The sequence below is a fragment of the Lethenteron reissneri genome, chromosome 50 (genome assembly GCF_015708825.2).
Source record: "Lethenteron reissneri isolate LAM-NWPU_2019-01 chromosome 50, ASM1570882v1, whole genome shotgun sequence".
Lineage (NCBI taxonomy): Eukaryota > Metazoa > Chordata > Hyperoartia > Petromyzontiformes > Petromyzontidae > Lethenteron > Lethenteron reissneri.
The window spans coordinates 4,957,668-4,974,588 of record NC_083828.1 but is presented as its reverse complement, the minus strand read 5'-3'; positions in this window follow the sequence as shown (position 1 = coordinate 4,974,588).

Below are 16,921 nucleotides of genomic sequence, written 5' to 3'. Positions count from 1 at the left end.
GAGACCAATAATTTATCTCTCTCATTCTCTCTCTCAATTCATTCTCTTCCTCATTCATTCATTCTCTCAACGGCGCAGGAACATGGGAGTGCTCGCGACGGAGAGTGGGAGGCGGTGGGATTGACAGGGGCGATGACTCCGAGGCCAATAATTCATCTCTCTCATTCCCTTTCTCTTTCATTCATTCATTCATTCGCTCATTCATTCTTTCAACAGCGCAGGAACCTGGGAGTACTCGCGACGGAGAGTGGGAGGCGGTGGGATTGACAGGGGCGATGACTCCGAGGCCAATAATTCATCTCTCTCATTCCCTCTCTCTCTCATTCATTCATTCATTCGCTCATTCATTCTCTCAACAGCGTAGGAACCTGGGAGTGCTCGCGGCCGATAGTGAGAAGCTGCGGGATTGATTTAATCCGCACCGCGACGGGGGGGAGAGGGGGGGGGGCCCTGGCTAGCGCCGTCACCGCTCGTTCGCTCGCTCGCGCATTCCCTCCGAAGCTCTCCCACTTTAAATCGCCGCCTGCATCTTCGCATTATGCCGAGTTTGCAGAAGAAATGTCACCCCCGCCCCAACAACAACAACAAGATGTGACTACGTTTCCACTTTTCTTCTTCTTATTATTATTATTGACGCAAAGTTCACGACGGTGGCACTCTTTGAGTCTTGGGGGACGGAGGTGGGGGCCTGGAGGGCAGAGGTCGCAATCGGGTACCCGATACCCGTACCCTACCCGATACCCGGATACCCGTACCCGTTTGCGACCCTGGTGCGGCCGGGTACGGGTACATGTAGTCCGTGAGTCACTGGTGAGTAACTGTCACTCATTTCCCAACGTCTTGTCTCTTCTCACAATTCAAGTTCCTAGAATCAACCCACCCGCGCCTGCAACATGGCTTCATCCCAGAGGTCGCCATCAGGTACCCGATACCCATACCCGGCCAGGTATGGGTAGGGTACGGGTACGGCCGGGTACGGGTACGGGTAACCCGTTTGCGACCCTGGTGCGGCCGGGTATGGGTACGGGTAAGGAATCAAAACCCGTTTGCGACCTCTGCTGGAGGGCCGTGCGCAGGCTGTGGCATGGTTACCGTGCAGGATAATATCAGCGCCACGTTGCCGTGACAAAGAAGAAGATCCCCCGTGTAGCCTGTAACAGACCGTTGGGGCAAGTGCTGTTAGCGAGTAGCACCTACGAAGGCCGACACGGCACACGAGGGGGTGGGTGGCCAGCACCCACGCCCGGCCGCCTTTGTCACCCCATTGGCGATGTTTACACCACCGCACCTGGTTACACGTTTGAGGCTGAGTCGACCTAGGTGATGCCCAGGACCGGTTCATACAATCGTCACTGGCGGGGAATTGAACTCGGGGTCGCCGGGTTCGTCACGCGGCGCGCTAACCGCTACGCCACGTGACACACAGCGTGACGACACACAGCGTGACGACACAAAACGTGACGACACACGGCGTGACGACACACAGCGTGACGACACAAAGCGTGACGACACACAGCGTGACGACACACAGCGTGACGTGAACGCCTCACTCACACCGCGTGCACTCGACGCGTGGACACGTGATCCCTTGCTGTGTTTGTGTGTTTGTGTTTCGCGGCCTCAGTAACCTGGGGGAGGTGGCGGAGGGGTGGAGGTGGGGGCGGGGGGGGGGAGGCAATAGACTTTGCCTTAGCAAAAAAAGGTTGGTGGGGGATGATGGGGTTCAGGGATCACGAAGAGATGGAGTCATTATGGGTGTGCGTTGGTTTGCCAGTGTACGGCTATTTGCTCTCGCTCGCGTGCTCAGTGGTTCATCCAATCACTCATCCTCTCACTCTCTAATTTGGGTACTAACTCACTTGCTCGCACGCTAACCGCTCACTCACTCACCTGCTCACCAATCAATTTAGTCACCCAGGCATCCGTGCACTCTCTCACCCACCTACCCACTCATCTATCAACCCGCTCACTCACGCAGTCACCCATACACCCACCAAACCACACACACCAACCAACCAACAAACCCACCCACACACTCACCCATTCATACACTCACCCATCTACCCACCCACACACACATCCATCCACCCACACACACATTCACCCACCCACACACTCACTCACCGGCCCACCCACACACACACTCACCCATCCACCCACACACTCACTCACCGGCCCACCCACACACTCACCCATCCACCCACACACACACTCACCCACCCACACACTCACTCACCGGCCCACCCACACACACACTCACCCATCCACCCACCCACACACTCACCCATCCACCCACACACACACTCACCCACCCACACACTCACCCACCCACACACTCACTCACCGGCCCACCCACATAGACACTCACCCACCCACACACACACTCACCCATCCACCCACACACACACTCACCCACACACTCACTCACCGGCCCACCCACATACACACTCACCCACCCACCCACACACTCACCCACCCACACACACACTCACCCACCCACTCACCGGCCCACCCACACCCACGCACTCTTGTCGCGTGTAACCCAACACGCTCCCCGTGTTTAAAACCCCTGTAATTCTCGGCGTCTGTGGGCTGTTATGGAAAGTGTTGGCTCAGAGCAAATCACTTAAAACATTCCTCCCTTTCCAAAGCGGCCCTCCTCCTCCTTTCCATAAATTCACGGTGCACCTCTTGAGCCACGAGGCGATACGGAAATCATCAGACATGGTCGATCCGCTGCTGGACGAAAGGCCCCCCAGAGGCGCTGCTGCCACCCGCGACGACTCTGCGATGTTAACAATCCATCAGGCACTCGCGCACGGGTTGATGATGGGAAACAAATGGTCGCACTGGTGGCCCTTCGTGCACGTCATGTAAAGTCTACAGAGAGAGAGAGACAAGGAGATGAAATGTACTCTAAATCGAATTCATCATACGCTTATATACAAACCAGATAGTTTCCACCAAACACATAAAATGTTAGGTGAAAATTGCGTTCTCTTTACATATTTTTGGGGGACAAAATAAAGTTTTTTTTTCACGTTAGATTTGTATCCACGTGATTTAAATCATTGTAATAAAACAAATATCAGAATATTCTGGGGTTTTTCCGGTAAAGTCACGTGGGTAAAAAATTAAAATTAATCAAAGTAAAATAAAAATCACGACATTTCGGAGGCAACACAAGCTTCCATCTTCAGATGGAACCGTCACAGCACGATAGTTGAAGACGGAAGCTTGTGTTGCCTCCGAAACGTCGTGATTTTAATTTCATTTTTATTTTACTTTTATTCATTTTAATTTAAATTTTTTACCTACGTGACTTTACCGAAAAAAACCTAAGAATATGAGTCCTTGCAGTCACGAAAGCTTCAAATCTAGAAATATCAGAATCTCTATTTATACTGGAGGAATCCGATGAGCTGTACATCTCTTTAGTCACAGATGTCCAGTAGGGGCGGGTCATGATTTAAATCCGATGATGAAATTGGATGTTTTATTTATTGATTTATAGATATAAACCGCACTGTTTGAACACGTGGGCCCGCAGAGTTTTGTGGACGCGAAATGTCGAACCTGGTTCTCGCTTGGCCATCCGCCAGTGAAAACGTCTTGGGGTGGTCCATAGCTGTCAACCCCTTATCAGTGCCCGACCTTGTTACAGACCAATTCAGACCTTGTTGGTCACCCCGTGTCTCTTGTAAATCTCAACGTTCATCCTACAGAGTCCCATCACAAGGGAGAAACACACAAATAAACACTCACCACTACACTCACCACTACATACCTGTCAACCCCTTATCAGTGCCCTACATTATTACAGACCACTCTTCATTTGAAGCTTTCGTAGGAATCCATACTCTTTGGTTCTTTCGGTAAAGTCACGTAGGTAGAAAAATAATATTAGATCACAACGTTTCGATCGCAACGCAAGCAATCGTCATCAGGTGGGACAACCACAGCAGGAAAACAAACTGCTGAAGTGGGCTACAGTAGGCAGTTTCGTACGAGGTGCTGAAACAAAAACATGTTTAACACTTCTGAGAATTTGCAACAACACCGCAAGAAGTGGCGCCTCCAGGCTCTGGAGACCACCTGGAGATGATTCGGGGCACGCGTTGACAACGACTGCGACACAAGTGGGAGACTAGATTGCGATTTAAAGCTTTCGTGACTGCAGGGATTCATCTTCTTGGCTCTTTCGGTAAAGTCACGTAGAAGGGAAATATTAAAATAATAAAACAATTTTGGAGCGCTGTCTTTCCGACAGCTCTGTTTCTTCACCTGAGGACGGCTGCTTGTGTTGTGGCCGAAACGTCGTGAGAATTTTATTTTATTAAGTTTTTATGTTTTTAATTTTTTTTTATTTCTTTTCTACGTGACTTTACCGAAAAAACCAAGACTTGGTAGACTCTTTGACTTTTTGAAGCTACTAACGTTACATTTGTCATCGCGTTACAGTGCTATTATCATCATCTCTATTTTTTCCCATTAAAAACGATAGTTCCATGTGAGTGTTAACAATTTTTTGAAGCGCCCCGTATTTACGGCTGAGACTGTTGTTATCACAGCTCTGCGTTGCAAAGGAGATTCAGGCGAGTTGGGACATAGGGGGGGTGCTCATGGAATGTGTTCAAAAACAAACACGCACGCACACACACACACACTTGCATTGTTGTTGTGGTAAGGGTCAGATATGAGGAGGAGGCGTTTTGTCCACTTATTTATGACATGATGGCTCTCAATAGAATCTCACCCGGCTAAAAATAAAACATGAATGAATAAACCTCAGTAGCTCTCTCTCTCTCTCTTCGTGTGAATGACACACGGCGTATACAGATTTGTGTGGGGAGCGGTAGTGCAGCGATTCCCGCTCACGGCCAACACCAGTGACGAATATCTGAACCGGTCCTGGGCCACTCCTAGGTCGACTCAGCCTCAAATTTGCACCTGGTGCGGTGTGTAAACATCGCCGCTGGGGAGACAAAGGCGGTCGGGCGTGGAGCTGACCACCCACCCCCGTCGTGTGTTGTGCCGGCCTTTATAGGTGCTGGCTAAAAACACTTGTCCTAAGAGCCTGCGTGGGCTATACGGGGGATCTTTGTCCTTGTGTGTGTGTGTGCCCGTGTTCACATGTTGAAGTACTTAGGGTAGAAAAGGAGATAGGATTAAGCGAAAACAGAACTGTTACTTTTTCCATTAGCAAGCACACACACAGACACACTTACACACACACTTACAGACATATACACACACACAGACACACACACACTTACAGACATACACATACACACACACATATGTTGTGACACGTATACATACACAAACCAAAGATCCCCCGTGTAACCACTCAGGCTGTTGGGGCAAGTGCTATTAGCGAGCACCTATGATGGTGTCGTTGGATCCACGCCCGACCGCCTTTGTCTCCCCCCCAGCGCCAATGTTTACACACCTCACCGGGTGCTCACTTGAGGCTGAGTCGACGTAGGGGGAGGCCCACGTCTACAACCACCGCTCCGTTCGCTTTAAAAAATATTCACACGCGAAATGCGCTGACCGCGCGCGCGCTCGAATATTGCACGGAGCGTTCCAACCGCCCCCCGCCCGTCCAAACACTTGTGAAGGCAAAGTGAGTCGAGAAGCACTTTGCATTCCTGAGTGGCGCGGCGAGATACGAGGGGCGATCTCGCGGGTCAGTGGTGCGGGCGGGGGAGCGGTGGCGCAGCGGTTAGCGCGCTGCGCCTCGAAGCCGGTTACCCGAGTTCGATTCCCCCCCCCGCTCGCAGCCAATAACAGCGGCGACTATCTGATGTGTGTGCACGTCTGTTTGTGCGTACGCGTCTGCGCACGTGTGCATGTGTAGGCTGTGTATCGTCTTCGTCCTGTGTGTGTGCACGTGCGTTTGTGTGGATGTTTCTGTGTGCGTGGGGAGCGGTGGTGTAGCGGTTAGCGCGCTGCGCTATGAACCCAACGACACGGGTTCGATTCCCGCTCACGGCCAACACCCAGTGACGATTATCTGAACCGGTCCCGGGCCTCCCCTAGGTCGAATCGGCCTCAAATGAATGCCTGGTCCGTTGTGTGAACATCAGCACTGGGGAGACAAAGGCTTTCGCGCGTGGTTCTTGCCACAAACAGTCATTGTGCGTTAATAGTTGCTCGCTAACAACACTTTTCCTAACAGTGGTTGGTGGTGGGCTTTGTTGATGTTGTTGTAGTGGGTGTCGTTGTGGTTGGTGCTCTTGTTGTGGTTGGTGTTGTTGTGGTTGTAATCGGTGGGTGTGGTTAGTGGTGGTTGATGTGGTTGTGATTGGTGGGTGTCGTTGTGGTTGGTGGTGGGTGTTGTTGACGTTGTGGTGGGTGTTGTTGATGTTGTAGTGGATGTTGTTATGGTTGGTGGTGGGTGTTGTTGCGATGGTTGTGGTGGTTGTTGTTGCGGTTATCGGCGGAGCGAGGCTGGAGAGGGAGGCGAAGTGATTCCAAGTGCTCTCGCCGTCACGCCACTTGTGCTGCCGAGTGGAACAATTTCACATTCTCACTCTCACATTCTCACGCTCACTCTCACACGCACCTACACACACACCACACGATCACTCAACCAGCTCCTCACTCAGTCGCCCACTCGCCCACACACCTGCCCACCCAGCCGCTCATGCTCAAATTCAGCAGCTCACTACTACTACCTTACTACTCACGCCGGCAGCTACCCAGCCACCCACCCACCCACGGACTCAACCATTCACTCACCCAACCACTTACTCACCCGCTCGCTCACCCATCCACTCACTCACTCACTCAGTCACCCAATCACACACTCACCTACTCACACACACACCTCACCCTCTCACTCATTCAGCCACCCACCCACCCACGGACTCAACCATTCACTCACCCAACCACTTACTCACCCGCTCGCTCACCCATCCACTCACTCACTCACCCAATCACACACTCACCTACTCACACACACACCTCACCCACTCACCCACTCAGCCACCGACCCATCCAACTCACTCGCCTGCACACGCTTACTCGCCTCACTTGATCCATTTCTTTGCTTGGTACTCATCGACTGAAACTGATCCCGATGTTTTTTTGTCTAACGGGGCTTGGCCTAAGCTCATTAAGTAGCTCAGTCCGCATCATTGCGGCTCCTCCACTGTTTATTTGTTTATTTCATTGGGAATTGGACACGCGGGGGAGGGAGGGGGGGTATAGCGGTGGGGGGAGGGGGGGGAGCTCCAGATGTCTTCAACATTCCTCCGCAAAGCTCGACCATTACGGCACGGTTCGGGGTCACGGGACAGCACGGCACGGCTCGGAGTCACGGGACAGCACGGCACGGTTCGGGGTCACGGGACAGCACGGCACGGCTCGGGGTCGCGGGACAGCACGGCACGGTTCGGGGTCGCGGGACAGCACGGCACGGTTCGGGGTCACGGGACAGCACGGCACGGCTCGGGGTCACGGGACAGCACGGCACGGCTCGGGGTCACGGGACAGCACGGCACGGTTCGGGGTCACGGGACAGCACGGCACGGCTCGGGGTCACGGGACAGCACGGCACGGCTCGGGGTCACGGGACAGCACGGCACGGTTCGGGGTCACGGGACAGCACGGCACGGTTCGGGGTCACGGAACAGCACGGCACGGCTCGGGGTCACGGGACAGCACGGCACGGTTCGGGGTCACGGAACAGCACGGCACGGTTCGGGGTCACGGGACAGCACGGCACGGTTCCGGGTCACGGGACAGCACGCCAATGATTCGGGGTCACGGCAGAAGGCGCTGATACGATTCACAGTCATTGCCAGAAAAGTGACCAAAACAAATGACCAAGTGGAGAATTGAAACCTCGCCGGGACAGTGTTAGTCTCTGCGGAGCGCCCGGATTGAAAACAACCCCAAGCCTTGCGCGAGTGGGCAACACTCAATACCCCCATACAGATGGAAACAGATGGCGATCAAACCCACTTGCTGCACTGCCTTCTCAACGCATCGACGCACGCGGCGTCGCAGTAAGTTCCACAACTTCCTTGCGGCGTACTCTTTGGTTTTTTTCGGTAAAGTCACGTAGGTAAAACATTTAGAATAAATTTAATCACGACGTTTCGGGCGCAACACAAGCGTCCGTCTTCAGGTGAGGACAACGTAGCGAAAGCACAACCGAAGCGTAACCTAAGCGTCGTGATTTAATTCATTTTAATTGTTTTACCTACGTGACTTTACCGAAAAAAACAAAGAGTATGCAATCCTTGCAGTCACGAAAACTTCAAATCTAGAATTCCTTGCGGTGATCCACCACCCCTCACCGTGCGTTAGCCACGACCCTTCGTCCACCCACCCACGCTCTGACGATGCCGGTGCTCGCGATGGTGCAGCCGGCGGGGAGCGTTGGTGGACGTCTGTGAACAAAGAGCTTTATTGCTCATCGGATTCCTCCAGCACAAACACGAGAAATATTCGAATATCCTGATTCTGCGTAGCGGCGAGCGCACGCCGCGTTACGAGCCCCCTCCCCCCCCGGCGAGCCGAGTTCGATTCCCTGGCACAACGCCGGTGACGATTATCTGAACCGGTTCTTGGGCAAACCTCCCCCCCCCGTAGGTTGACTCAGCCTCAAATGAGTAGCCGGTGTTGGTGCGCAAACATCGCCACCCGCCCGCACGCGCGCCACGCCGGCCTTCATAAGATGCTGCTCGATACACGCACCTTTACATCATCCGCACATAGTTTACACAACAAAGGATCATTCCTAACAGCGTGCTTCAGCCGCACCGAACCTCACAAAAATAATATTCAGGGCCCACCTTGGCTCCTCCCACCCTCAACCAGTATATATACAAATACTGTGTTTATGGAATTTCTCTCACTTGATACAGCTATCGTGCTGTGACGGTTCCACCTGAAGACGGAAGCTTGTGTTGCCTCCGAAACGTCGTGATTTTTATTTTATTTTTATTTTACTTTTATTAATTTTTTACCTACGTGACTTTACCGAAAAAACCTAAGAATATGCTGCTCGCGAACAGCACTTGCCTCCCCCATGTCTGTTCAGGCTAAACGGTGTGGAGGAAGGGGGGGTCTTTGTCTGTGCTGGTGGTGGTGAAGTATGGTCAAACAGCCCGGTGTGGGGGAGTGGATGGGAGGAAGGGGGGGGGGCATTCACCCGGCAGGGTCCGCAGCTTGGAGGGGTGGAGGGGGGGGGGCTGTTTGGGGGTGCAAGGGGCGGGGATTAAGGGGTCACGATAGCGCATAGAGGGGTCTTTGTGCCTCGCCTATACGAGTCGAGAGGGGGGGCGGGGGGGGTAGAGGGGGGGGGCGAGGGGGGCATTAATCAGAGCCGCCCGCGAGTGTCGCGCTCCGAGGGGCGAAGGGGTTAAACCCCGCCAGGGTCAGGGGTCACGAGGGGGAACTAAGCACGGGCTCAGGGGGCTAAAGGGGGTAGGAGTGTGCGCGCGCGCGCGTGTGTGTCTCTGTGTGTGTCTGTGTGTGTGTGTCTGTGTGTGCTGTGTGTGACTGTCTGTGTGTGTGTCTGTGTGTGTGTCTGTGTGCGTGTGACTGTCTGTGTATGTCTGTGTGTGTGTGTCTGTGTGTCTGACTGTCTGTGTGTGTGCCTGTGTGTGTGCCTGTGTGTGTGTCTGTGTGTGTGTGTGTGGTTCGATGTATAAACATTGCCACTAGGGAGACAAAGGCGGTCGGGCGTGGTGCTGGCCACCCAACCCCTCGTGTACCGTTCTGGCCTTCATAGGTGCTCGCTAACAGCACTTGCCCTAACAGTCTGGTAAGGCTATACGGGAGATCTTTGTCTTTGGCTGTACCAAGACGGACGAGCGCGGTGTTGGCCACCCACCGCCCCCCCCCCCCCCCCCCCGTGTGCCGCGCCGGCCTTCATAGCTGCTCGCTCAGAGTCCTTTGCCCTAACAGGGTGTGTGGCTACAGGGGGAGCTTTGTCTTTGTGTCTGTGTGTGGGGAGCGGTGGCGCAGTGGTGAGCGCGCGTTGCACGACGAACCCAGTTGGATTCCCACCCAAGATACAATAACAGTGGCAAATATTTAAACCGGTGTTGGGCCTCGCCTACGTCGACTCAGCCTTAAATGAGTACCTGGTGCGATGTGTAAAACAAAAACCCATCAGCACTGGGGGGACATGGGCGGCTGGGCGTGGTGTTAGCCAGCCACCACCTCGTGTGCCGTGCCGACTTGCACAGGTGGTACTCGCTAAACAGCAGTTTAGGCAAAATAATGAATATTTTCAGCGATGCCCTGATGATGTTGGATGGAATCTGCAGCCAAACGTCGGACAAGATTGTCAAAAAATATTTTAAAATGTGCTCACTTTTCAACGCTTCTCCGATTTTGGCATCACACCGACACGATCTAACGCAAAACAAAGAACTAATTATGAATCAGGGAGTGCGGGTGTTGTGGTGGTGCGGGTTTTGTGACGGCTGTGTGAATGAATTGAAGTGGTGGTTGTGGTGATTGTGTGTGTGTGTGGTAATGCTGGGTGCGTGAGTATACAACAATCATTTTACCCTGCTGATGTCGATTTTAATGATTATGCTAATAATGATGACGATAGAAATGATCATGAACACGACGATGGCGATGATGATGAAACTGCTGATCATCATTATGAAGAAGAAGATGATGATGACAATAATAACGAAGACGGCGCTGATGCAAATGAGAACGCTGATGATGATGCTCATAATACTACTGCTGCTGCTGATGATGGAAATAAGTAAAAGCATTATGAAAAGCCACCGCTAAACTAATAACGCTGCTGACGATCACGAAACAGATTGAGATAATGACCCAGACCCCGAGCGCCAGGCGCACGGAGCACGCGGGAAGACTGCGCGCACACGCACTCCTCGCCCGGGTCTATTACCCCCCACTCCCACCTCCCCCTACCCCCCCTACCCCCTCCACCCTACCCCCCACCCGTGCCGCTTTAATGTCAGAAATTCCAATATTGTTTGAATTTCCTGCCGCTGAGCGCGGGGTCAAAGTGCTGCCCTCACCGCGCCGGATAGTGGCAGAGATAAGTGGCCTGGGTGCGACTTCGCGCCAACCTCAAAGATCCCGCTTAATGAGCTTTTAATGGCAGAGTTAACCCTTGTTGAGAAACACCACCACTCACGGGCACTCGACTCACGGCAGCCTGCCTGCCTGCCTCCTCCTGCTCCCTCCCCCCTGCTCCCTTCATACATCTAGCCTCTTCTGCTCCCTCCCTCCTCCTGTTCTTTCCCTCCCTGCTCCCTCCTCTAGCCACCTCCTGCTCCCTCCTCTTGCCTAATCTGCTCCCTCCCTCTTGACCCCTCCCTCCTCCTGTTCTCTCCCTGCTGCTAGCCTCCTCTAGCCTCTCCTGCTCCCTCCTCTAGCCTCCTCCTGCTCCCTCCCCCCTGCTCCCTTCATACATCGAGCCTCTTCTGCTCCCTCCCTTCTGACCCCTCCCTCCTCCTGTTCTCTCCCTGCTGCTCCCACCTCTAGCCTCCTCCTGCTCCCTCCCTCTTGCTCCCCCCTGCTCCCTTCCTCCATCGAGCCTTATCTGCTCCCTCCCTCCTGGCTCCTCCCTCATTCTGTTTTCTCCCTGCTGCTCCCTCCTCTAGCCTACTCCCGATCCCTCCTCTAGCCTCTCCTGCTCCCACCTCTAGACTCCTCCTGCTCCCTCCCTCTTGATCCCTCCTGCTCCCTTCCTCCATCTAGCCTCATCTGCTCCCTCCCTTCCTCCTGATTCCTCCCTCCTGCTCCCTCCCTCCCCCTGTCCCCTCCCTCCCTCCTGACCCCTCCCTTCTCTTGTCCCCTCTCTCCTGCTCCCTCCTGCTCCCTCCTCCAGCTTCCTCCTCTCGACTCGTTCTGCTCCCTCCCTCCTTTTCCCCCCCTCCTCCTCCTGCCTCCGCCTCCTGTTCTCGAGTTCTCCGACTTGCACAACATTGCCCCAGACTCAGAACGTGTTTTTTTCATTTTCTTCTCAGAATCTTTAATTAATCCTGGAGGAATCAGACGCGCTTCAGAAGGCTCATAGGCTGATGGAAAAAATACAGCTGTGTGCACGTGCTCGCTAACAGCACTTGCCCCCGATTGTCGGTCAAGCCTGTACGAGGGAATCTTCGTCTCTGTGTGCGCGTGTGCACTTGCCACGAAAGTCTGTTCAGGCTACACGGCGGGTCCTGTTGTACAGCCAAAGTAGCGCACTGTCTGCGTTACGCAGAGCCCGCATTGCCAGCCACTGCATGCCCAGCCGGCTTCTGTGTTGCCGGGTGGACGGGGCTGAACGGGCGCGGCACGGGTTCGATAAGAGAAGATGGAACTGATTTGGCAGCTGCGTGGACTTTGCCGATGACCCGTACCAGGGGTGTCACAATCGGCCACCGTGGAGGAAGCTCGCGAAAGGACGCTGCTGGGCAGTTGGAGGCCGGCTTCAACAGTCTGTTAAAGGCTCCAGCACGGATCGTTGGACGTTCGCGTGTGCGCGTGTATAGTGGGGGGCGGTGGTGTAGCGGTGAGCGCGTTGAGCTACGAACCCGACGTCCAGAGTTCGATTCCTGCTCACGGCCAACACCAGTGACGATAATTATCTAAACTAGTCCTGGGCATTTCCTAGGTCGACTCAGCCTCAAATGAGTACCTGGTGCGGTGTGTAAACATCGCCACTGGGGAGGCAAATGCGGTCGGGCGTGGTGCTGGCCACCCACCCCCTCGTGTACCGTTCCGGCCTTCATAGGTGCTCGCTAACAACACTTGCCCCAACAGTCTGTTAAAGGCTATATGGTGGATTTTTGACTTTTTTTACGTGTTGTACATCGCCACTTGGGAGACAAAGGCGGTCGCGCATGGTGCTGGCCACCCACCCCCTCGTGTGCCGTGCCGGCCTTCATAGGTGCTCACTAACAGCACTTGCCCCAACAGTCTGTTACAAGCTACACGTGGGATCTTTTATTGTGAGTTGGAGGCTTGAGAGGAGAGGCGTTCTTTAGATTTTGATTCCGTTGATTTAGTTCCAGGAGGCGTTGATGGACCTTGCGATGTTTTGTTTATCCGGCGCCTGTATATTTATGTGTTGGTGTCCGCGAATAAATAGGTGGTCAGGGGAGAGGGGGGGGGTGGAATAGCTAAATAAATCAGCGTGTTGTTTATCTGTTTATTTATTTAATTATCTTAGTTAGAGCCCGCTCGCGTGACAGATGGCCCATTGCGAGTGAGAGAGCAACGGGAGTAGATTGAGTGTGGGAATCCAGTCGCCTGCTCCTGGCCTGTGAACTCCACACGCAGCGACAACACAAACAAAGACAAAGACAAAGGTCACCCTCCTCCACCCCCCCGTATAGCCTTTATCAGACTGTTGGGGCAAGTGCCGTCAGCGAATAGCAGCACCTAGGAATGCCGGCACGGCACATGAGGGGGTGGGGTTGCCAGCACCACGCCCGGCCGCCTTTGTCTCCCAAGTGGCGATGTACAACACGTAAAAAAGTCAAAGATCCACCATATAGCCTTTAACAGACTGTTGGGGCAAGTGCTGTTAGCGAGCACCTATGAAGGCCGGAACGGTACACGAGGTGGTGGGTGGCCAGCACCACGCCCGACCACCTTTGTCTCCCCAGTGGCGATGTTTGCACACCGCACCAGGTACTCATTTGAGGCTGAGTCGACCTAGGGGATGCCCAGGACCGGTTCAGATAATAGTCGCCGGTATTGGCCGTGAGCGGGAATCGAGCTCGGGTCGCCAGGTTCGTAGCGCAGCGCGCTACCGCTGCACACACACACGTACACACACACCGACACACACACACGTACACACACGTACACCGACACACACACCGACACACACACACGCGGGCAGTGCCACACAACGGATGAGAACCCCATCCCAGTCTCCTCGCTACCCCCCCACCCCCCATTGTCTCAGCAGACAACACCAGGGAGAGATTTGTGCGTGAGGGGTGGGGGTCGTGGCTGTGGTGGTGGTGTTGCACGTAGGGGGTTGGTGGGTCACGTAGGGATGAGACATGTGGTGTTGATGATTTTGGTGGTTGTGGTGTGGTGATGATTGGGGTGGTAGTGGTGGTGGTAGTGGTGATGGTGGTGGTAGTGGTGATGGTGGTGGTAGTGGTGTGTTAGTGGTGATGATTGTGGTGGTGGTGGTGGTGATGATTGTGGTGGCGGTAGTGGTGGTGGTGATGATTGTGGTGGCGGTTGTGGTGATGATTGTGGTGGCGGTAGTGGTGATGGTTGTGGTGGCGGTAGTGGTGATGATTGTGGTGGTGGTGATTGTGGTGATGATTGTGGTGGTGGTGGTGGTTGTGGTGATGATTGTGGTGGTGGTTGTGGTGATGCGTGTGGTGGTAGTAGTGGTGATGATTGTAGTGGTGGTGGTTGTAGTAGTGGTTGTAGTGGTGATGCTTGTGGTGGTGGTTGTCGTGGTGATGATTGTGCTTGTGGTACGGTTGATGATACCTGTTGCCGTGTGTAAACATCGCCACGAGGGAGACAAACGCGGCCGGGCGTGGCGTTGGCCACCCACCCCCTCGCGTGCCGACCTTTTTCGATGCTTATTGCTAACAGCACTTGCCACAATTTTCTGTTAAAGGCTACACGGGGGACCTTTGCATTTGCGTGCGGAGCGGTCGCGTCTCGGTTAGCTGCCGCTGAGTTCGATTCCCCGCCGGGGCCATCGGTTCTGGTCCTCTCCTAGGTCGACTCGGCCTTAAATTAGTACCCTGCCTGGTGGCGGCGGCGGCGGTGGTGCAAACTTCAGCGCTGGGGAGACAAAAACAAAGTGCTCGTCGCCTTTAATAGGCGCTCGCTAACAGCACTTTGCTCCCGAGGTCTGTATGGGGGTGGTGGGGGGGTGGTGGTGGGGGGGGTGGTGGGGGGGGGGGCTCTTTGCCGACACGTGCGAGTGATTTGTATCCACGAAAGCACGCGCGTGCGTTTTCTCCCCCACGAGTAGGAACGAGTAACTACTCCATGTGCACGCTTTTTGTTGTTGTTGTTGCGAGTTTATTTCTATTAACGGCAGCGATGGTAGTGTCGTGGTCTCGCAACCGCTGCGAGCGAGAGTTCGACTTCCGCTCACGGCCTCCGGTGCCCACGGCATCGGCGATGAATATCGGAGCCGGTTTCTGGGCCCGCAATCTACGTCGGCTCAGCCGCTTTGATTGAGTAGCCGGTGGCGATGCGGTGAACATCGCCATGAGCGATACAGATGCGTCACACGTGCGCGGTGATGGCCACCCACCCCCCCTCTCGCGTGCCGTGCCGGTCTTCATAGGCGCTCTCTCGCTGACAGCATTTGCCTTTCCCCAACAGTCTGTTAAAGGAAACAAAAGAAATTGATCACGATTTTTCGATCGCAACAACAAGCGACCGTCTTCAGGTGAGAGTCGTGAACTATTATTTTTTCCAGTATGGATTCCTCCAGTCGCGAAAGCTTCAAATAAAATATTAGTCTGTTAAAGGCTTGACGGGGGGGGGAGGTGGGGTGGTTATTTGTTTTTGTGTGGGCATGTGCGCATGTGAGAATAGTTAAAATAACGGGGGGGGGGGGGAATAACCACGATTGTTTGACGATGTGAAACGTGTAGAGAAATGAACGTGAGCCAACAGGCGCGTGTGGCTTCGTAATTGCTAGAATCAAACCGAGCGCTACCCTCCTTCTATAAACACGCCGAGTGCCAACCACAGGAGTCTCTGGTGGATTTAATGATGATGATGACGACGACTCACGTGTACACACACGCACGTGCATGCGCGTGCACTGCCCCCCCTCTCCGCACACACGTGCATGCGCACAAAGAGAAAACCCATCCTCCGCATAGCCAGCAGATTTCATATTCGTCGGTTCTTTCGGTAAAGTCACGTAGATGGAAAAATAAAAATAAAGTGAATAAAAAAATAAAATAAAAAACTGTAGCCTGGTTATTAAGCTGGGTGAGTGTACTGGCAGTCTATAATGTAGACTGTAGCCTGGTTATTAAGCTGGGTGAGTGTACTGGCAGTCTATAATGTAGACTGTAGCCTGGTTATTAATCTGGGTGTATGTACTGGCAGTCGATAATGTAGACTGTAGCAATGGTTATTAAGCTAGGTGAGTGTACTGGCAGTCTATAATGCCGACTGTAGCCTGCTTATTAAGCTGGGTGAGTGTACTGGCAGTCTATAATGTAGACTGTAGCCTGCTGGGTGAGTGTACTGGCAGTCTATAATGTAGACTGTAGCCTGGTTATTAATCTGGGTGAGTGTACTGGCAGTCTATAATGTAGACTGTAGCCAGGTTATTAAGCTAGGTGAGTGTACTGGCAGTCGATAATGTTGACTACAGTCTAAATTAGTTAATTTTGATTCACTTTATTATTTTTTCTCTATCTCCGTGACTTTACCGAAAGAACAAAAGAATATGGATTCCTGCAGTCACGAAAGTTTTCAGTCAATATTGAAAGCCAACAGATTGTTGTCTGCACGGAGGGGGTGGGTGGGCCAGCATCACACCGGACCGCCTTTGTCTCCCCAGCGTCGATGTTTACACACCATGGGCAGGCACTCGCTTCAGGCAACTGGAACTCGGCTAACTATTGCGCCACCGCTCCCCAAATGCGAAGGCAAACAGACTGTTGGGGCAAGTGCTGTTAGCGAGTAGCACCTATGAAGGCCGGCACGGCACACGAGGGGGTGGGTGACCAACACCACGCCCGGCCGCCTTTGTCTCCCGAGTGGCGATGTTTAGACACCGAGGCTGAATCGATCTACACACACATAAACATCCACACAAAGACAAAGATCCCCCGTATAGCCTTAACAAACTGTTGGGGCAAGTACCGTTAGCTAACACCTATGAAGGCCGGAACGGTACACGAGGGGGTGGGTGACCAGCACAACAGTGCCGATGATTTTACACACCGCACCAGGCACTCAT